The following is a 22538-nucleotide window of genomic DNA, read 5'->3' on the forward strand; positions in this document are numbered from 1 at the left end:
GACGGTTTGGCCCCTGAAGAGAAATAACACCACCGAGAGTATGCCTTAGTTGGTCTCACCAATATGAGGATATAATTGATATTGTGCACCATATAGGATTGTGATCAAAACGCTAACATTCCAAGTATGGAAACTTAACAGGGGCCAGCTAGCTTAATGCACAAGAAAGTTACAGCATGACTTGGACAGACATTCTGGCTGCAATGTGTTGTAATATGCTATTGTGGACTTGTATGGTTGATGCTCCACAAACGGATTTAAAAAGGCGGGGGGGGAGGGACTGATGAGGTACGGACAGTTTATTGACCCATCCCACGTGACGTCACGACAAATGTGGCTGCCATTTTGGACATGAACTACCAGTAGTCTACCACAGCCAACAACGAGGAACGACGGCGAAGCACCGAAAGGAATATAGCCATCAAAGAAAGTTTTTACTTTCAGTAAGACTTCCATCATGCCATTATATTGTTGTGCACCTGGATGTGGTAACCATCAACACACAAGGCAAGATATATCATTTTATCGGATCCCGACAGATGCTGACCGACGGAGAAGATGGATAGCGGCCATTAACAGGAAACATTGGCAGCCCTCGGCATACCAACACTTGTGTAGTGACCACTTTGTTGGAGGCAAGACGAATAAAATTAGCCAGAAAAGGCATTACATTGCTGTTAACATTTTGTGGCAGCGAGTGTGTAACCAAATAGGTTAAAATAACCCATTGTAACCTCTTTGTTCTTCTGTAGTAGCTATTAGCTAACGTTGTGTTCCTTTGCTGTTGGTAGACTGTAGGACAGATCAGAGGTAATGTCCTACAAATAAGTGTTCAAAACAAGAGGAACATGTATTTGTCTCTTAAATCCAGGTCGTTCCCTGTAATCTGTAACAACGGTTGGAGAAAGTAATGGCAAATAGTGAGTGCACAAACCACAGAAGGTAAACTGTACACAGCGCCAGGGCAGTGTGATGGTATGTCTACTTTTAGATTGTGTTAGCTTATCAATGAACACACTCGTCACTCGATGAGTTTCACGTCTTTACGACGGATACTTAAATGTGTGTTAGGTATTATTGTTGCAGTCTAAGCAGTCATTCACTACGTTTACATGCACATAGAGAGAATCGAATTTTTGCCGTTGCTCGACTGAAATCGAAGTTCAAAATGCCATGTATACGCCTTAATTCGGCTGAAATTGAACCGAACTTGATTTCTCGGAATCGAGCTACACGACCTAGTTTATGCGATTTCTGCCGAGCTACTTTGTGCACGTATACCCTATCGAGCTAGTTGTCGAGCTACTTCCGGAAGTGACGAGACCACAAGTGGGAAACACAACAGCCTCGGTCGGCATGACAACAGTAGTAGCGAGCAGCAGAAGAGGTCAGGAGGAACAAATGAAGAAGAGAAAATGTGGATGTAGAGCTCTCTGAAGTGTGGGTGGAGCACAGAGGACGGCAGGACAAAGCTTCTGGTACTAATAGGCTTTTTATTGTCAGACTTTTCAGTTTAACAGCCTACTTTTATTCTTGAGAGAAAAACACACACGCGCGCTGTGTTCTAGTCCCGGGATGAGCTGTCCCCTCTGCTCTCCCTCTGCCTCCTTAAATAGGGCGCAGTTACTGGGAAGACACACAAACACAGGTTAATTACCGTCAGGTGAAGTGATTCTGCCACTCACCTTCCCTGGCTCCGCCCTCCTGTCACAGACCGGTGCTTGACCACGCCCCCACTGCCACAGGCAAGCAGAAACATGCACTTCTGGAGCAATGAGGAGACAGAGTTCATGCTCATTCAGCTTAAGGAGTTGAATATATTAAAATTCATGGACGGGAGAAAAACGCGCAATGGAGAACACGGAACTGATAACTTTGTTTACACTCTTGAATAGCTCTTCATGACTACAACCGGAAGTGTACCAACACGATGGGGCGTGTTGCGCCACCTGTGGCTTGGGTGCACAATGCACCACACACAATAGCCCGATTTCATTGTGTGCATGTAGGATTGGATTTCTCCGGCACCCTGCTGGGACCTTCAGCTCGATTATCGACAGCAGCTCGATTTGGATGTGCATGTAAACGTAGTCACTGTAGCAGCTAGATGAGCGAGAACCGAAAGGGTCTGTGCCATAAACCGTTATTTCTGTACGGCGTTGCTAATGTGTCGTTACTGTTGTTATTGCAGGCAAGAAAAGCAACAACCCCTTATCTCCGGACTATGTGCCCAGTGTGTTCAAGTATCTGACGTCTCCACAAAAACGACGGGCAGAAACCAGCCTTGAGAAGTTTCACCAACGTCAGGATCTTAAGAGTCCACTTCATGTCCAAAATGGCAGTCGCATTTACGAAGGTCACGTGAGTGGGAAGGATCAATAGCTGCTGCAAGTGATGGCAGGAACCAAGTTGTTTCATGAACCTTCCACAACATTAAGTAAATGAATAGAGTATGATGCATCATTCATTAATTAATAAAAATAATTTGCTGTGATGAGAATAAATAAAAAATAATAATAAAAAATAAAAACCCATACTTGTTGGCATGAGCCGTTATTTGAAAGTAATACTGGGCCGAATCACACCACACCTTTGATTATTTTCTTAGAACAGCACCCAATCATGTTGAATTCATCAATTAACACACACGTTTTCAAAACATACAATTGCATATAAAAGATTTGACCTGATTAAAAAAAGGCTTTTAATTAAAAGACAGTGAATATTAAAGTTTGAAGGCAGTTTAATGCTTATGAATGCCTTTCAATCATCAAGCTCGAACAGATGACCTAGACGTACTGCCTTTATCTTATGGTCCAGTGATGCTACTTTGTGAGCTTTGGTGGATTAAAACCCAGGCGGAGCTTCCTTTTTTGAGAGTCAGTGGAAGAACAGTGTATATTTCCATCACTCAAAGCAGGCTGGGAGATCCATGGGTCAGGAATGACCTTCGGTCAGTGATGAGCCTGACAGATGACAGCAGCAGGGAGTGTGTCAGAGACGCTTTTAAAAGTCCTTGTACTTTGAAGCATGGACCACAAAAGACACATTCTAGTTTATACTCTTTAGTCTAAAACAAACAAAGCTAACGTGCCTCGCATCAATCACGTCAATGAGGAATGTACACAATGTAGGTAAAACTCTCCCAAGTTCAGGAATGCTTGCAAATCCTCTGCGGGAAGTGTGTGTGTCAGCTGCAAAGGATATTCAGACCACACATTCCTGTGTAGAACCCTTTCCTGTGCCTCTCTGCGCTCCTCCCATTTCATAGTTACTTCTTGCACTCATTTACGCTGACCGCTATTGTCAGAAGGTTGGTGGGTCCGTTTATGTAGGTGCCACTCAATATGAGGCTGCTATGGACAAAATGCTCCACTGTAATTACACCATTTCAGTATGGGTCTGTCTGATGGCCTGAAATAAATACAACACACTGGCAAGTTTCTGATGTGACATGATTAAGAAGTGTACCGCATCATTAACTCCATCAACTTTGTTGGAAGAGGTTTTCATGTCCATTTGTTTGCTTGCATTTTCCCAACGCAACTCAAAAAGTAGCAAACGGAGTTTGATGAAAGCTGGGCCATGGGACAAGGAACAACTGATTCGATTTTGATGCAAATCTGGATTTGCATGTGGATTCAGGATTCCCCCCCAACATACACTACCGTTCAAAAGTTTGGGGTCATTTTGAAATTCCTATTTTTGAAAGAAAAGCACTGTTCTTTTCAATGAAGATCACTTTAAACTAATCAGAAATACACTCCATACATTGCTAATGTGGTAAATGACTATTCTAGCAGCAAATGTCTGGTTTTTGGTGCAATACGTATCTACATAGGTGTATACAGGCCCATTTCCAGCAACTATCACTCCAGTGTTCTAAAGGCCTCTGCATGTTCTTGCGACAAGGCTTTCGCAGATAGCTTTTCACAGACAGTTGTAATTTATCGTTGAGCGGGGAGTAATAGGCGTGCGCGATGTTATTCACCGGCACAACGCAAGGGGGCGCGAAGTCACGAAATCGCTAGGAGTAGTTGGTGGGTGTGGTTAGTGGAGTGTTTATCCTCCGGCTACTTATGACTAGAACTGGAGTCGTATAGATGTACGTACTTCCTCGATCAACCGCTCTTCGTGCTGCTCCATCTTCGCTCGTGTTTTTAAAAATGGCGGTCGTGAAAACAAACCAAACCGGGAAAGTAGGAAGGCGGAAGTGCGTGTACAGCGGATGTAGAGTGGACCAATCAGAGCCCTCTTGTCTGCGAGGCTTCTGCGGTGGTCACAATTTTTGGGAGGTGCACGCAGAGCGTCTGCGAAGGTGGGGGGGCTACGCAGACGCTATCTGCGGCGCTGTCTGCGAGGACTGGGTTGTCAGCATAAATTGGCCTTAATGGTACAATGTGTTTGCTCATTGCCTCAGAAGGCTAATGGATGATTAGAAAACCCTTGTACAATCATGTTAGCACAGCTGAAAACAGTTTAGCTCTTTAAAGAAGCTATAAAACGGACCTTCCTTTGAGCAGATTATGGCCCCGTCCGCACGAGTACGTTTTTGTCGAATCCGCATAAATACTTTATCGTTTTAGCCTCACATCCAGACGGAGCTGGCTTTTTCAAGGTGTGAAACCAGTATTTTTTTGAAAACGGGTCCCAGAGTGGGAAAATCCTAAAACGCCAGATAGCCTGGAGTCGTCTGGATGGCGAAGCGGATTTTTTCAGAAACGATGATGTATAAGCCCCGCCTCTCTAACCTTTAACCTTAGCTGCCGCTGCTAGACGCATATTGGGTGAGGCCGCGTACTCGTGTGGACGGGGCCTGAGTTTCTGGAGCATCACATTTGTGGGGTCGATTAAATGCTCAAAATGGCCAGAAAAATGTCTGACTATATTTTCTATTCATTTTACAACTTATGGTGGTAAATAAGTGTGACTTTTTATGGAGAACACAAAATTGTCTGGGTGACCCCAAACTTTTGAACAGTAGTGTAACTCAAAAAGTAGTGAATGGATTTTGATGAAATTTGGTGGACAGCTTTAGTATGATCCTAGGTTCAAGTTATTGGAGTTTGATGCTGATATGTGGCTTGATGGAGGTTATACACTACCAGAGTGCCCTTCTAGTTTTGACCCAAGTGATTATTGGATTGGTGCAATTCAAGTTATTTGCTGTAATCAAAATGTATCAAAGCCTTACAGCAACAGTCATGCAATAAAACACTTACGACTGTATTCAGAGTCAACAACGGAGTTGTTTTAGACAGCTCATCATTCAAATTATGCAAATTGACTGCATATTGTAGTTCATGCTTCAGAGTACCAGAATTTTCTTGAGTAGAGATGTCAAAGGTGAGTGTCTGCACACAAGCACTTTCCTGCAAGCCCAAAAGAAATAAAATAAAAATGTTTCAGGGGATAGAAGATGAGGACTGAGATCCTGATTCGAGCAACAAGAAAGCAAGCATTCACCCTATGCTCCAGCCATCCATGAGTAGGAATCAAGGGAGCATAATTAACTGTGCTCTCTGGGAGGGAAGAATAGTATACTTTCTCTACCCGGTCAATCACAACACCACTAGCCAATTACAGGTGTCTGCGAGTTCATGTATTTGGAAGAGGGCAAATGTCACTTTCCTCCAAGTGTGCTACAGTGCTGCGAGATGCAGCATAAGCAGCAGTTCAAAAACATGCAGGACATTTTTAACATGGTTTCACAGATGAGCCGATTAGTTACAAAACAATATATCGTGCACCAGGTTTGCATGTTCTCCTTGTGCCCTGCGTGGGTTTCCTCCCATGGTCCAAAGACATGCAGATTAAATAAACTGGTTACTCCAAACTGTTCATAGGCGTGAATGTGAAATGGTTGTTCGTCTCTGTATTAACCCTGCAGTAGATTGGCGACCTGCCCAGGGTGTAGGCCCTGGGATTAGGGCTGCACGATATCAGAAAAATATGCGATATTCGATAACATGACTGAATATCTCGATATGTATCACGATAATTAAATATATACTGTTTTTCTTACCTCTACTCACCGTTCTGCCCTGTATCTAGCATTTAAAAAAAAAAAAAACCCAATGCATCGCTTTCATTCCAACATTTTTTATTGGAAAAACATGGCTACACCTGCAATGGTGTCCATCAATCATCTTTAAATCTCTTAATTTTTGTGAGTGCAGCAGAAAATGTCTTAAGTTGAAGTAAACAAAAAACTGAAAACTACATTACATTAACAAAGCATTCAAAATGGCAATTTCAGCGGCTCCTGGGAGATGAAGGTGAGCGACACAGATTCACCATAAACTCAAACACAATCTGTTAATAACACATGCGGGTGAGAGAGCAGTGGTGTGTGAGTGTGAGAGAGAGACAGAGCGTGGTTTTATGTTTTTATGCTGCTGTACATTAGTGTTTGTCCCAGTGAGCCGCCCCACCACTGTTTTACAGGTACATGTCTTGCAAAGTACCCGAGTTTGCAGTACGTCATCCCTCCTGAATCCAAAGTACTTCCAAATAGCAGACATGCATTTTTTTTTTTGGAAACCAGTTCCTCCTCACACAAGTTTGTCTCACCACACTTGCTATCGCTCCCACCTTCCGCCATCACCACAAGGCTTTTACTTGTTTTGCAATAGGGGGGCGGAGTTATCCCGCAGCGCTTGTTGACATTCAAATGTGATTGGACGGCACAGAAAAATGTGCCTTTTATCGAAATTTAAGTAATTTTTGCGGCATGTGTATCGCAAACTATGATATCGCGATATCAATACTTTTTCGATATATTGTGCAGCCCTACCTGGGATAGACTCCAACTTCTCCCGTGACCCCGACAGATAAGCAGTATAGAAAGTGGATGATCGTAGGTCGCGTTAACCGACAATTGTCCGTCATTGACGGATTTTTTTTTTAGCTATGACGGAAAAATCTGAAGACCGTCGGTCATTTTGACGGATGTTTACCGTTACCATTACCAAGAACAATAATAGCCTAATAACAACATATAATGAAACACACAACTGAAATGATTGGCAAGTTGTGGCAGAATTTTCTTACATACAGTATACATAGTCTTCACTGCCGTCACTTTCAATCTGAGCCGACGTTGCGGCAGTCTTGATGTTCAGTGCATAGGCTACTCATGTATACATTGTAGCCACTGCGCAAGGCTGTTCCGCCCATCGCGCTCCTGACCGCGCTCTGACTTTTCTAACCACTAGCACAGTGAGATGTATTAATGTTTCCCTTCTCTGCAGAAGATACGTCATTTTTGCTATTTAAAAAAAAAAAAAATGCATTGGGTCGTTTGTGTCGTTTCCCTGCCTGTACATCTTAATGCAATAGCGCTCATTTAGGCTAGTTGTTTTCTTGTTTTTAAAATGAAACAAATGTCGATTTATTGTATTCTTCCCCAGCAAGCTTAGGAAGATCACTGCTCGAATATCTGCTAAACTATCATTTTAAATGAGAGCATGGGTAGACAAACTAACATTTAAACATAAATAAAACGAAGTTAAGACCTTCCATGTCAGCCCACTACGGGTCACCGCAGGGTGCAGAAAGACCGCATGCTGCAGGATTTCCTCCCTATGAAGAGAGTACTAGCAGGGTCGGGAAATCCAACTTTCAGAGGCTCTTGCCAGCTTCTGATCACTTCCCTGGGAGAAATGTCTCCTGACTTCAGAACTTTGGCTGAAGTGGCGCTGGTTATTCCAGTCTCCAGTATCGCAGCAGAGCGCGGGTTCAGCCTTCAGAATAAAATTAAAACGTCAATGAGAAGTCGTCTGTCCGAGGCAAAGACGCAAAATTTAATGACAACTGCCTCGGCAGCAGTCTCCATTGACGACTTTGATTATGCACAAGCGAGCTCCCAATTTAAATCCATGCGGGCCAGAAGGAAGGTTTGAGCTCACGCAAACGGGTCAAATTAGATTGTCACTTAAACCGTTGTAGTGGACTGTTCATATTTTAACTGCAATTGTCTTGCTACGTTGTAAAATAACATTGTTCATATGCCTGTTAAGGCACAACAGCCGCAATGTTTTTAGCAGAGGGAAAATGTGTTCACAAGTGACCGAACGTCAGAATCTCTGTTCATCTTTTTGCATCATAAATACATAAATAAATGATTAAATAATACAAGCTTGTTCTGTGAATTAATTTTTAAATGAAAAGGAGTCCATGAAAACACAAGTTATTAAATGTATAGCATTTATAGCCTATATACATTGTCATTTAAAAGTTAAAATAAAATGACAGATAATAATGGACAATGACGGAATTTTTACGACCCTGTCCGTCAAAACGACGGGCAATGAAGAAGTCTAACGCAACCACTGGGATGGATGGATGGATATTGTGCATCTACATTTTTTTCTTCCATGAATCTGCAGGCATTAAAACACAGTTGATAGTGCGTAGGAACTGCACTGAAGAGTGCACTGCTTCCTTTTGACACTGCTTCTATTCTCGCTCTCAAACCCACAGACGCACTTTGTACTAGGCACTGGCTGTGCTTTAAAGTCCTGTGATGGATTACTTTAGCCATCTGAAATATTGGGTTTCATTGTTTTTCTATGTAATTGCTTGACCATTGAGCCAGCAAGCCCAGGACTTTCATTTCTATCTCTGACAGACGGACTGACCTTGCGCTCACACCAGCAAATGACAAGTCACTGATGTCACTCCAGGTTTGTCTCAAGGCTCTGTAGAAACTGCTACCGTTATCACTTGAGTGTGCAATGTCTTTAAATAGTTCAGTTAGGACTTAAGAGTAAAAGATATAGAATTCACCGTATTGTTAACTTGCAACCATCACTCCATGTTCACGTTACGTAGTGACGACGCGACAGGCGCTCATTCATTTCCTATGCATTGCTCATTCGTTGCTTTTGACACAGTACAGCATCACTAAAGCAGTAAATTAAGATAACTCCTCAGATCAATCCCAGTGTGCATTTTCAGACCTGTGCACCATACACTGAGGACTAAACCTAATGAAAACATGTCCTCAGTTTAATCTTTAATTGAATTATGACAATATTAAAATGCATTTTGAACAATAGTACAGTGCAGAGCAGAGCATCATAACTGTAGTGAGTTATTTGCAAGACTGAACGCAGGTTAAATTTAAAAATGTGGCTTGTGGGTGGAATTGCATTCTTGTGCTGCAAATTTACATAGGAAGTGATCTCATGCATGTGAATGCAGGGTAAAATAAACACTAAAGTTTTATATATGGTATGTAATTATCATTACATGCATTGAATGCATTACATACATTATTATTGTGATGATATCTGGAATAGCTGTTCTCTATATAATTCACCTTATTAATATCCCCATTTTTTTTACATCTAAACGAGACCATCGATGACCGTGCAGCTCACTCCGGCCCGTCTAGTCCAGAAGGAATGATCTAAAGTGGGCCACCTTGCACAAATCAATCAGTGCGTTTACATGCACATCCAAATCGAGCTACTGCCGGTAATCGAGCTAAGGGTCCCAGCAGGGGTGCCAGAGAAATCCAATCCTACATGCACACAAGGAAATCGAGCTATTGTGTGAGGTACATTGTGCACCCGAGCCACAGGTGGCGCTACACGCCCCATCGTGTTGGTACACTTCCGGTTGTCGTCATGAAGAGGAGTGATTTCCACTTTACATTCACACCACATGTCATTGCCACCTGTTGGCTACAAACTGTCCTGCACAGACCACTGTTTTGTAAGACAACTTATTTTGCACAATTGTATATTTTTCTAAAGTCCATTTTTTGCTTACAATTTAACTTGTGTCTTAATAAACACACAAAAAGTTCAATTGTTCATTTTTTTTGTCTCCTTGTTCCTCCTGACCTCTTCTGCTGCTCGCTACTACTACTATTGTCATGCCGACCGAAGCTGTTGTGTTTCCCACTTGTGGTCTCGTCACTTCCAGAAGGGAAGTAAGTAGCTCGACTACGTAGCTCGATAGGGTTTACATGCACTAAGTAGCTCGGCTACAATCGCATAATCTAGGTCGTGTAGCTCGATTACGAGAAATCCAGTTCGTTTTGATTTCAGCCGAGCTAAGGTGTATCCATGGTATTTAGAACTTCGATTTCAGTCGAGCTACGGCAGAAATTCGATTTTCTCTATGTGCATGTAAACACACTCACTGTTGCAAGCTAGATACACTATATACGCCCTGGGAATACCTACCCATTTACCAGAAAGAACCCAAAACAGTGATGAATTGACAGAAGCAACAATTTTTGTTGAACTGCTCATTAAGGCTTAATTAGTCCATAACTTCATTAATAATTGTAATTAAGCAAATCTGGACAGAAGTTACAGTATATGCACCGTAGGTACCCCTACCTTTATGCCAGAAAGAAATTTCATCTCATCTCATTATCTCTAGCTGCTTTATCCTGTTCTACAGGATCGCAGGCAAGCTGGAGCCTATCCCAGCTGACTACGGGTGAAAGGCGGGGTACACCCTGGACAAGTCACCAGATCATCACAGGGCTGACACATAGACACAGACAACCATTCACACTCACATTCACACCTACGGTCAATTTAGAGTCACCAGTTAACCTAACCTGCATGTCTTTGGACTGTGGGGGAAACCGGAGCACCCAGAGGAAACCCACGCGGACACAGGGAGAACATGCAAACTCCACACAGAAAGGCCCTCGCCGGCCACGGGGCTTGAACCCAGAACCTTCTTGCTGTGAGGTGACAGCACTAACCACTACACCACTGCGCCGCCCAGAAAGAAATAAAAAAAAAAACCCGGTGAAGAACTGAAGCGATGTGTGTGGGAACTGCTTGTTAGGGCTTAATTACTCCATATCTTCATTATTAATTGCAATTATGCAAGTTTGGGTAGAAGCTATATGCACCTCAGGCAGACCTACCTTACTGCCCCCCCAGAAAAAAACCTGGTGAAGAATTGGAGAGAGAAGCAGCGATTTGTGCGAAATGTGGATGACATCAGACGGATGACATGATGGCATAAGCTCATCGCCTGTTGGCCAGATGAGCGAAGAAACGTTAATGGCACAGCATGTAGATTGTGTTTTACAAACAAAGAAATAAATGCCATTAAACATTTTCCAGGTTATTTCACCCAATATGCGCACTACAGATGAGTCAACTTCAGCACTGAATGCAGCAGAATGGCTTCGAAGACTCCAGGCTGCTAGACATCGTCGTTTTTCTCATGACTGAGATATGGAAAATAGTAGCAGCAGCATTTCTGATCCTGTCCCACTGGAACTTGCAGAAAGCATGCATTTGATAGCAGTCAGGCAAGACTGGGCTTGTTTAGGTTTTTTTTTTTTTAAATTAAATAAAAGTAACAGGCTTAAAGTTAATACACCCATGTCTTCTGAAAATATTGGCAGACCATTTATTAAAATGTTCATGTGTTATGCTCAATCTTTGTAGGTCACAAGCTGGACCTGCTGTTACAGCTTAGCTGGTTGCATGTTTATACGGGTGTTCACACGGCAACTTTTACTCCGGTGTAGCACTGGGGCTGCCCCGGTAGAGCGTTCACACGGTACAAAGTTATACCGGTGTAGCCCCTGAAAGCTGCTTAAACCGGTGCAAATCTAACCCTGCTCGGGAGGTAGTTTAAGAAATTTACTCCGGAGTAAATGCTAGTTTGCGGGGCAGCACCGATATAAAATGGGATGTCTGAACGCTACAGGGGTAGACTCGCTACGCGTGAGGAGAGTTGATTACATACAGGCATTGCATAATTTGCATCCTGGTATCTTGCGCTTCCAAAATGGTGAATATCAACAACAGAACTGCGGGTCTTCCAGTGTTGCCAGATTGGGCGGTTTTAAGTGCATTTTAACATATTTTGGGCTGGAAAACGTCAGCAGTATCTGGCAACACTGGTGTCTTCATCCACATTGTTTTCCCGGCGCTTGGTGATGCCATGACAACCGGGAAAAGGAAGTACATTTTCACGTATGCGCATATTTCATTTCCGCATTATTACTATCGTATAGCACGGTCGCAAAAACTGCCGTGTGAACGCAAGTGGGGCTGCACCGGTGCTAACACGCTTCTCTCTAGTAAGCAGGTTTGTGACGTGTGAACACGCCACAAAATTTACACCGGTGTAAGATATATCGCAACAAAATACATTGGTGCAGCATCGATGCAAATATGTGCCGTGTGAACACCCCTAGTGTTTACAAACCCTCAACTCTGGAGTAGTGTTCCAGAGAATGAAAGAGACATTTATATTAAAACAAGTCTTTACTTAAATGTGGCTTATTTTATTTAACCATGTCAGGATCTGCAGTAGTTGCACCTTTATAGTGAATCCGCTGCGGAGGGTGCTCCTCTAAACCCGCAAGTCCTGCCTCCACTCCAGCCATATAGGTCAGAGGTATCCAACACACACTTGTGAACATCTGGCACCATAAAATTTCTTACTTTTAAATGTCCAGATAAGCAGCTAACGTAACTAAAACGGTGACAACGGTTACCTTTTATTGCTTAACCATAAGTGATTAGTTCATGGCTATAAATAAGACCATTTAAAAGTTACATTTTGTTTTGTGGTGGCACTTCATGTTGCTATATTTTGAGTCGATAAATGTACGCGATTGGCCACAACAAACGATCTGCTCCAGAACCTGTAGTTCAGACCTGGGCATTTTCCAGCCCGCGGGCCGCATCCGGCCCTTTGGTTCATTCTGACCGGCCCGCGTAAGGTTAATTAGAAATTACAAAATAAACGTATTTTCTAATTTTACCTCACGCATGGACTGAATGTGCATTGCTTTTATTTTGAAGTTGTGTTCAACAAAAACGCAACGCACGCGACATGAACATGACATGAAAATCCCACGAAACCTAATCCCGCGATAACTACTTCCGTAATTTGTCCAGACCAACCACAAACTTGTACGCCATCCTTCAAACGGTCCAGCCAATCACATAGCGTGACGTCACCAGCAGGCGCCGGAGCCCGAGCCGATCTGTAGATCTGATACCTACACCGAATGGACTGATGATCATCTGTCAACTGTGCTTCGCATCTCCACCTCAGACATTCAACCTGACTCTGATGCACTCGTTAAAGACCAACAGAGACTGGATTTCTCTCACTGAACAAATAAAAAAAACACCAAATGAGGTGATTAGACGACAAATGTGGGCATCATTATTATATGATGTATCTTGTTTGATATTTGGAGTAGAAAGACAATATTTTGATGTCTTTATTGTGTTTTGGGGTGAATGTGACTGAAAAAAAAGGTACAAACGTTCACATTTTGTTAACCATTGTTTTGGGAAATTTGATTGAATAAATGACATTTTTTGTAAGGCAACCTCGTTTTTTCCATACTCTTAGCAGCTTGTAAAAACAATGATATTTATTGCTTTATATAAAGAAATACAATTAATATTATGCAGAATTTAGTTCAGCCTTATGGTCCGGCCCTCCACAAAATTCTGTTTCTCATGTGGCCCCATGGAAAAAAAAAAAAAAAATTGCCCACCCCTGCTGTAGTTAATAACACACTACAGCCATTTTTCATTCATTCATACTTTTAATTTCTGCCCAGTTTGATCCACTGAAATACTTTGCTGGTTCCCTACCAGTTGGTAACTCCTGATACAAGAGAGAAAGCATTAATCTGATAAACACACCACACTGAGCCCTTGGTGACCATCTTACTTGAATGCATTAAATGAGGTTGACTCTGCAGTACTGGAAACTTGGACACCCTTATGCTATAAAAACTCATGTCCAGGTTATCCACCTGTGCCACATAAACACTTTCAGACACAAAGTGCTGTGTGTGGCTGTGCTGGTGAAGAGCTTGACTGAGTGACTCTTGTACTTCAGGCAGGTCTGGGCAGCTGGGATGCGATTACTGATCATCAAGTTGAACCTGAACTAATGGAAGGTTATTATTATCCAAGGTGGTCTCTCAGATGTCTGGCATAGTCTTGAGAAGCTCTGCACTCACATGCTCTATATGTCTCTCACACACACACACGTTACTGTAACAAGAGTTCATTGTTCCCTACGGCACTGCTATATTCATTAAAATCAGACCTTAATGAGGCCAGCCTGTGCAATGTATCCCCCCTTTCCACTGTCTTTTACACACACACTGCATGTCTGGGGTATCTTTTCCCCTTTTGTAAGGACACGCATGTGCAGTCTGTTTCATTAATCAGAGGATGCCCAGTTAGAGTGAACACCCCAATCTTCAGTCTGTTTACTCCATTATACCCAGGACAAACAGATGGAGAGTATCGTAACCCTGTACCCATGCATCACTGTGCCCTCTACTTAGGCATTAACATGGTTCGCTCGTCTACACGCCTGTGCTGTAGTCTTATAACCAAGTGGAAGGATTGACCGTGTGATTATCCCCATTCTGTCAGATTAAAAACAGTTGAGAAGCTGATTCATTCCCACTATGAATATCTTTGCTGACTGATGGTATAAGTAGCACATAAATACCCTCAACAGCTCCTTGAATGCATCACAGTGGCCATGTCTGGGATGGGTAAAAGGCCCACTGCCTGAGTCACCCTGCAACTGAACCACAGTCGAGCGCTAATAAAATCCCTTTTAAGAAAGCCAGACCTACATTGTTTAATAACAGCTCGAGTGATTGGAACAGAGCCGTTTCTAGCGCGTTTCTTATGAGGTAAGAGGCTCTCGGATGCCAGCCTCTCCCCCAAAAGAGCGTTCTTAATTAAACGCCACTCACAGGGAACTAGTTTCTGCCACTGAATCTGTGCCAGCTGTCTGATACTGTGCAGGGAAATGCAAAGTGATGAATTACAGCACGGCCGTGATTCTTGATAAACTAATACAAACTGCTGGGATTATTGGGTCCTCAGAGGACCGAAAAGTAGGTGCAGCTTATATATAGGTGTCAAGGCGTATTTAACACACCATGAAGAGCAAGAGGATCAGTTTCCGCTCCTGGTGAACCACATCACGGGAGATGTTTGTGCCGTCTCTCTATGGCACACCAAATTCAGCCCGTAAAGGCTTTGGTAATTAGGGGATACCAAGTCTTGGTAATGCTTAGTAACACCAAAACCTGCAGTGCTGTGGTCCAACAGTACTGGAGTCTGGTCCTGACCCTGTGTGTCTACCAACTAGAAAGTTTATTATGGGACCTCAACTTCCTGTAGGCTAAATCATTTGCATATTACTTTATCATACCAATGTAATACTCCTACCACCCTTTAAAATAAGCAGTTCTTAATTGAAGCTCTTCACTTGACAGCTAAAACAACCACTCTACTGCACAAACATCAACATGATTTCATTAATTCCACAGCATTTTTTTTTTTTGTTTAATTTAAATGCATTACTTCATCCCTTTATCTTTAGTAAGCTCTCTATCCTGGTCAAGGGTCACCGTGGATCCAGAGCCTATCTCGGAAACACTGTGCATGGTGCTAGGGGGTATTCTAATCCGCACATCAAGGCAGTTTAGTGTAGCAAATCCACCTATCAGCATGTTTACGGGATGTGGAAGGTAACCAGAGAACACCGAGGAAACTTAAATGGGCACAGACCAGTATAACGCTTATTTATACAAGATAAATATTTAATCAGGGCGGCACGGTGGTGTAGTGGTTAGCGCTGTCGCCTCACAGCAAGAAGGTCCAGGTTCGAGCCCTGTGGCCGGTGAAGGCCTTTCTGTGCGGAGTTTGCATGTTCTCCCCGTGTCCGCATGGGTTTCCTCCGGGTGCGCCGGTTTCCCCCACAGTCCAAAGACATGCAGGTTAGGTTAACTGGTGACTCTAAATTGACCGTAGGTGTGAGTGTGAATGGTTGTCTGTGTCTATGTGTCAGCCCTGTGATGACCTGGCGACTTGTCCAGGGTGTACCCTGCCTTTCGCCCGTAGTCAGCTGGGATAGGCTCCAGCTTGCCTGCGACCCTGTAGAACAGGATAAAGCGGCTAGAGATAATGAGAGAAGATGAGATATTTAATCAAAACTGCTGGCAGTAAAACTGGGGGGAGGGAACACAAAAACCCTCCACTTCCTTTTGCTTGTCGCCACATCACTTTGTTTTTGACTGAAATTCCCTTTCACAGCTCATTTGGTCCACCCACTTTGTGTTGCCATAGGTCTCTTTGCCCCTTCACTGTACGTCATCATTGAAGAGGGGCAAAAATGAAGTGACTTTGCACCACCATATGACATACATCACAAACCAACTTATACACAGTCTATACACTCAGCCACTTTAACACAGGGGTGATAGCGTTCCGGCGCCGCGCCGGATTTCTGGCGTACCGTGGCTTGGGGGGAAAAAAAAAAAAAACCTAGTTCGCCCATTGTCCTGTGTCATTCTGAGATGCGCAGATAGACAGTAAAGGGAATGAATTCCCTTTACTGTATCTGCGCATCTCAGAATGACACAGGACAATGGGCGAACTAGATTTTTTTTTTCCCCCCAGCCACGGTACGCCGGAAATCCAGCGCGGCGCCGGAATGCTATCACCCTTGCTTTAATAGGAACACCCATACCCCTACTCATTAGCGTAATATCCAAATCATATTGCAATACAAAAAAAAAAACCCACAACCACCAAATCGCCTGGTCCTCCCCCCAGTCTTCAGCCGTCTAGTTTCAGTGAACCTGTGCCCACTGTAGCCTCCTGTTTTTGGCTGACAGGGGTGGCACCTGATGTGGTAATCTCCTTTTGCAGTCCATCTGCCTCAAGGTTCAGGATGTTCTACATTCCGAGATGCTTTTCTGCTCGCCACAGTTGTAAAGAGTAAAGCCTTCCTGTCAGCTTGAATCTCTCTGGCCATTCTGCTCTGACTTCTCTCATCAACAAGGCATTTCCTCCTGCAGAAGTGCTGCTCACTGGACGTTTGTTTCTCTTTGCACCATTCTGTATGAAACCCAGGGACTGCTGTGTGTGAAAACCTCATGGGGAATCAGCAGTTTCTGAAAAACTCAAACCAGCCCTGCTGGCACCAACTGACATGCCACAAATTCAGAGACGACATTCCCCCCCTACTCTAATGTTTAGTGTGAACATTAACTGAAGCTCTGGACCTGTATCTGTATGATCTTATACATTGTGCTGCTTCCTCATGATTGGGAGTTTTAGATAACTGCATGAATAAGCAGTGGTACCAGATTTATTTTTAAAAAATGGAGGGTCTTTATACATCCTAAAATTCCTCAAAACACCAGGTCATCAAATGTCACTTCAGGAGGAGCACGTTATCCATGCCTTGATTAGATGTTTGTTTATTTTGAGTCTGAATAGCAGAGGTCCCCATTGGGACAGACAGACCAAGATGGACTTGCTCAAACATTTCCTGTAATCGTTTTATCAGATGAGGAGAGGCTCAGGGTCCGGTACATCAAAAGCACTTCACTATCAATACAACATTTTGGAAACTTGACATCACTGAGCAACAACTTACTGCAAGATGACAAACTGGAGCAATTTCTATGACACAGCAATGAGATGACAAGAGTTGGAGATTCAACTGCACTGTGAAGTTCGGGGGGGGGGGGGGGGGGGGGGGATTTAAATTCAGTGTGACGAACTGTGTGCGATAAAATATACTGTGCATGTGACCAGGATGACCGTACACATTGAAACTAAAGCTCCATCCATGTGCCCTCTACCGAGGGGATTTATTTCTAAATCTAACATGGCTGCACCCTCTGGCAATGGAGCGAAAAGAACTCGTCCGTCAGCATTATCCATCATCCAAAAGAAATCCTTGCACATCAGCAGTTTTGGCTTACTTCAAGTCTCCCTACTTAGGAGTTACAGTTTCAATCCAGTTCACTGTTTGTTCCAGAATCCCACTTTTCTGCTGAAAACTGCAACCATGCTGAAGAACAGACCACATCAAATTACCAGTTTAAAAAAAAAAAAGTTCCACCCTTTCCATTGAAGGACTGGTTTGGGGGGGGGGGGGGGGGGTGCCAGGTTTATACCGTATATTACAATCAAAACATCTGCAAGGCACTTATTGGATATTTGCAGTTACCTAAATAAACATGAGCTAAGGTTTCAGACAGTTCTGATCTCACAATCGAGGAATGTCCGAGATCGGTGCCCTCCCTTCCTCCGAATCCTTGATCGTCATAAGTTAAGAATTAAACAGATCATTTAAAAAAAAAAAAAAAAAACACAACCTCAAAGCAGGCAAAAAATGCACCGGGTTACAGAAGTGGATATGCAGGACCAAGCTCATTCCAGTCACAAAGTACAGGGTATCGGGTTAAAAGCAGAGGATGGCTGGTGCAGAACATGCAGTCCAGCAACTCTGGTCACATCACGTGAGCTTTCTCCTGCAGTGTTCTCAACGTAACAGAACGCTAACTGAACCTTCATAATGGGTGTCCAAAGTATTGGGGGGGGGGGGGGGGGGGGGAAGAAGCAAAAGCAGCTCTCGTATACCTTTTCTTTTGCCTTTGAGTACACCTTGTATCCAAAACGCATGCGTGCCCTTTTCAAAGCAAAGCAATTCCACTTCTGTGATAACCTGAAATTAAGAAAAGTGTTTCTGATGTTTAATGAGAAGTGTTCTGATACAAACCCTCTAATTATGCTGATCTGCAGATAGCATAATTACATATTTTGAAATTCAAGCAAAAATGACAAACAGTGCAAAAATGATTTTACATAGTTTGATATGTTGGTTATGATGCTAAAATTAATAGGATGGCGTCAGCCCTAAACTGGGCCAGTTCAAGATCTCCAACAGGCGACTTGGTTCCGATCTCAGTCTCTGTGTTAGAGTTGTGTTTTTCAGCCTGGACCTGAAGGATCTAGACTCCGGAAACACAGGGTAATGTTCTCTACATCCTGCCCCAGCCAGGCCTATAGCAAAGCCTCATTATCACTGGGCAGAATTACCACCAGATTCCTCTGGGCTCCACACACCCTCACATTACAGGGAAAGAAAGAAGAGAGCAAGACAGAGACAGAATGGGAGGGTTTAAAAAGAGAGAAAAATGGTGCAGTTGTGCATTCCAGGGGCCATTTCAAATCATCTGTCACCAGGTTCAATCTGTTCCTTATAAGGCAAGGGCATTCCCTTCATATTTTCCAAACACCACACTGTTATCAGATCCAGTTTCATGGTCAATTATTGTTCTGGCTCATTGCTCAAGAACCTGCATTGCTACCTACAGTATATAGTACTTCAGCATTTATCCACAAGCCTGAACTATCACTCGGAACAAAACAGCATAACTGCTCCTAGATCAACTTCTGACCTTAATTCACATGGATGTAATCAAGATAGTACACCATCTTGGGTTGCCAAAAGGCATCTGGGTGTTTTTGTCCCATGATGGCGTGTTATGGGATGGTGCTATTAAAATCCACAAGTTTCTTTACTGCATACTAATCAGCACAGAAAATTCACTTAGCAAAGCAAACCACTCTCCCATCCTCCAGCCTCGGCCTGTCCACAATCCCACAACAGAAAACAGATGAAACAATACAAGAATGTTCGTGACTGGCAACAGCACGCCGCAAATATTTTGGGAAGAGAACAAGGAGGGGGAATCCAGCCAGAATATACAGCACAGATGATGCTACTGAAAGTCTTGCTAAGTGAAGCCCATAGATCAAGGGTCCCGAAATCCAGAACAGACTGAAATACTGTTTCTTCAGGACCATAGTCCAACACGTAACAGTGCAGCAGACTGCATAAACTGCACGACAGTTTAAGAGGAGTGCAAAATATACAATAAATACACAGGACAGTATTTGATGGAAGAAAGTAGTCCAAACAATTTTCTCTAAACTGTAGGCGCCATACTGACATGCAACTGAGTAGAAAAACAAACAAGAAAGGTGTAATAGCAAGATCAGTAGGTTTTATTTATTTATTTATATATATATATATATATATATATATATATATATATATATATATATATATATAAATATATAAAAGCCTCTCAAGGCAGCGTTTCTCATCTCATTATCTGTAGCTGCTTTATCCTGTTCTACAGGGTTGCAGGCAAGCTGGAGCCTATCCCAGCTGACTATGGGCGAAAGGCGGGGTACACCCTGGACAAGTCGCCAGGTCATCACAGGGCTGACACAGACAACCATTCACACTCACATTCACACCTACGGTCAATTTAGAGTCACCAGTTAACCTAACCTGCATGTCTTTGGACTGTGGGGGAAACCGGAGCACCCGGAGGAAACCCACGTGGACACGGGGAGAACATGCAAACTCCACACAGAAAGGCCCTCGCTGGCCACGGGGCTCGAACCCGGACCTTCTTGCTGTGAGGCGACAGCGCTAACCACTACACCACCGTGCCACCTGCAGCATTTCTAGTTTTTTTTTTTTTAAAAAAGGCCAGTTTCAGAGAAATTACACCTCCTAACTAGGCCAGACTCCAGCCTGCCATGCCTGGCCGAAATTAGGACCCCTTGCCCAAGTTAAATAAATAAAATCATGACTACACAGTTTACAGCAAAGAAGGAAAAAAAAAAAAGTCTGGTGAACAAGAGGCTGTGGACTCATAACATGTTGCACAGCTTAATTCTACAGTGAGTCCTGCTGGAAACAAAAACACAATCACTCAGTACTGCAGGAGTGATTCATGTAAATAATTTATTCAGCACAAACATAGCAAAATTCCCAGTGCAGAACTAACCTATGTATAAATAACAGCTGTATTAAAAGAGTAAGAATAAATCTCACTATGGAATGAGACATGTGCCACTAAACCTAAGGTTCAAATAGAAATCTGAATTTTTATGCGTTTGTAAGCAATGTTTGGAAATTGAATACGATCAAATTAAAAAAAATATATTACAAATTGAATTTTAATATAATAAAAATAGGAAATTACATGCTAGAGATTTAAGAGCAAAGAAGCACAGATTTGGTCGCCAATGAGCCTTTTTTTTGAAACCCTGAGTCTCACTTATTTTACATTCAGTATGTGTGTTATACGGTGAAAGTCACCACGGATCCAGAACCCGTTCCTGGACATGACACCAGTCCACCACTGGATACCACACAGCTAGGGACAATTTAGTGTAGCCAGTCCACTGATCGGTGTGTTTTTGGGAGGTTGGAGGAAACTGGAGAACGCAGAGAAAGCCCACACTGACACAGTGAACATCAGACGGTATGGGATGAGCTCCAAACCAAACCAACTGCTGCACCACTGTATCGCCCTCAACCTGAAGGTAAAATGTGGCAGCATTAAAACACTTTTACACACCTTATTATCAGGCTGTAATTTATAAAAAAAAAAAAAACAACCTCACATGCATATTAAAGAAATGGAACAGTATTTCAATTCTACAAAACTTTTACAAAGATTCATTAAAAAAAAATGTTTTAAATGAGATTCATGTAGTGACACATTTCTCCTTCCATATTCTCCATCAGAGGCTTGACTACTCTTTACCTGGACGATGGACAGGTCTTTCTGTAAACAGAGCAGGAATGAATCTGAGCACCTTAAGTTTCAGCAAACAAACAAAAGCAAGCAAGCAAGCAAACAAGCAAGCAAGCAAGCAAGCAAGCAAACAAACAAACAAACCTGACAGCATCCCATGGAGAGCAGCAAAGCTCCCCCGCACGCGACATAACGGATACACAACACAACTTCAGGAGCAACTTTTACCCGCTGCGCCAAAACCATCAGGTTATTTCAATAAGACAGAACTTTAGCACCAATACCCCACACCTTACCTGCCACTGAGTGCAAATCTGTCTGCGCTTTAGCCTTTAAAACACAGAGTTGATGAGGTTTCCGCACAGATTGCGTTCCTGTCCACAAACCGACGGCGCTCTGGAGGAGATGCGCGTTCACATTAAGCTCCTCCCTTTAAACATGTCGCAGCAACAGAAGCGTTTACGACATGTCTGAAATGAGTCACGCCCACAAAACAACTCGTACGACTTCTGGCTGTGCTAAATGCTACAGCTAGATACTGTCTGTGAGAATCTGGAGAACAGAGATTCTTATCTTGAATCCACACTATGCTGAGTATTTTCAGTAACCCCCAAACATGTTAATAAAACCAGAAATGATGCAGTGAGAACACATAAGTCAGACAAAAACTCCTTAAGCATAATCTTGGAAAAGAAATCCGTCTGGCATAACTATAACTAGCAGAAATATTCTGTATCAAGGCTTATTCTTGGGTGGCACGGTGGTGTAGTGGTTAGCGCTGTCACCTCACAGCAAGAAGGTCCTGGGTTCGAGCCCCGTGGCCGGCGAGGGCCTTTCTGTGCGGAGTTTGCATGTTCTCCCCGTGTCCACGTGGGTTTCCTCCGGGTGCTCCGGTTTCCCCCACAGTCCAAAGACATGCAGGTTAGGTTAACTGGTGACTCTGAATTGACCGTAGGTGTGAATGTGAGTGTGAATTGTTGTCTGTGTCTATGTGTCAGCCCTGTGATGACCTGGCGACTTGTCCAGGGTGTACCCCGCCTTTCGCCCGTAGTCAGCTGGGATAGGCTCCAGCTTGCCTGCGACCCTGTAGAAGGATAAAGCGGCTAGAGATGATGAG

General features: G+C 43.2%; 1 protein-coding gene across 1 annotated transcript in view; it reads right to left on the bottom strand.

Annotated features, from left to right (window-relative positions):
- Positions 1-21829, bottom strand: part of cald1a (caldesmon 1a) — a 95244-nt gene extending 73415 nt beyond the window's left edge. The window contains exon 1 of the mRNA XM_060903179.1: positions 21718-21829. The gene's annotated coding sequence lies outside the window, so the exon portion shown is untranslated. The remainder of the gene's footprint in view (positions 1-21717) is intronic.
- Between the last annotated feature and the right edge of the window lie 709 nt (positions 21830-22538).

This window comes from Neoarius graeffei, chromosome 21, assembly GCF_027579695.1.
Source record: "Neoarius graeffei isolate fNeoGra1 chromosome 21, fNeoGra1.pri, whole genome shotgun sequence".
Lineage (NCBI taxonomy): Eukaryota > Metazoa > Chordata > Actinopteri > Siluriformes > Ariidae > Neoarius > Neoarius graeffei.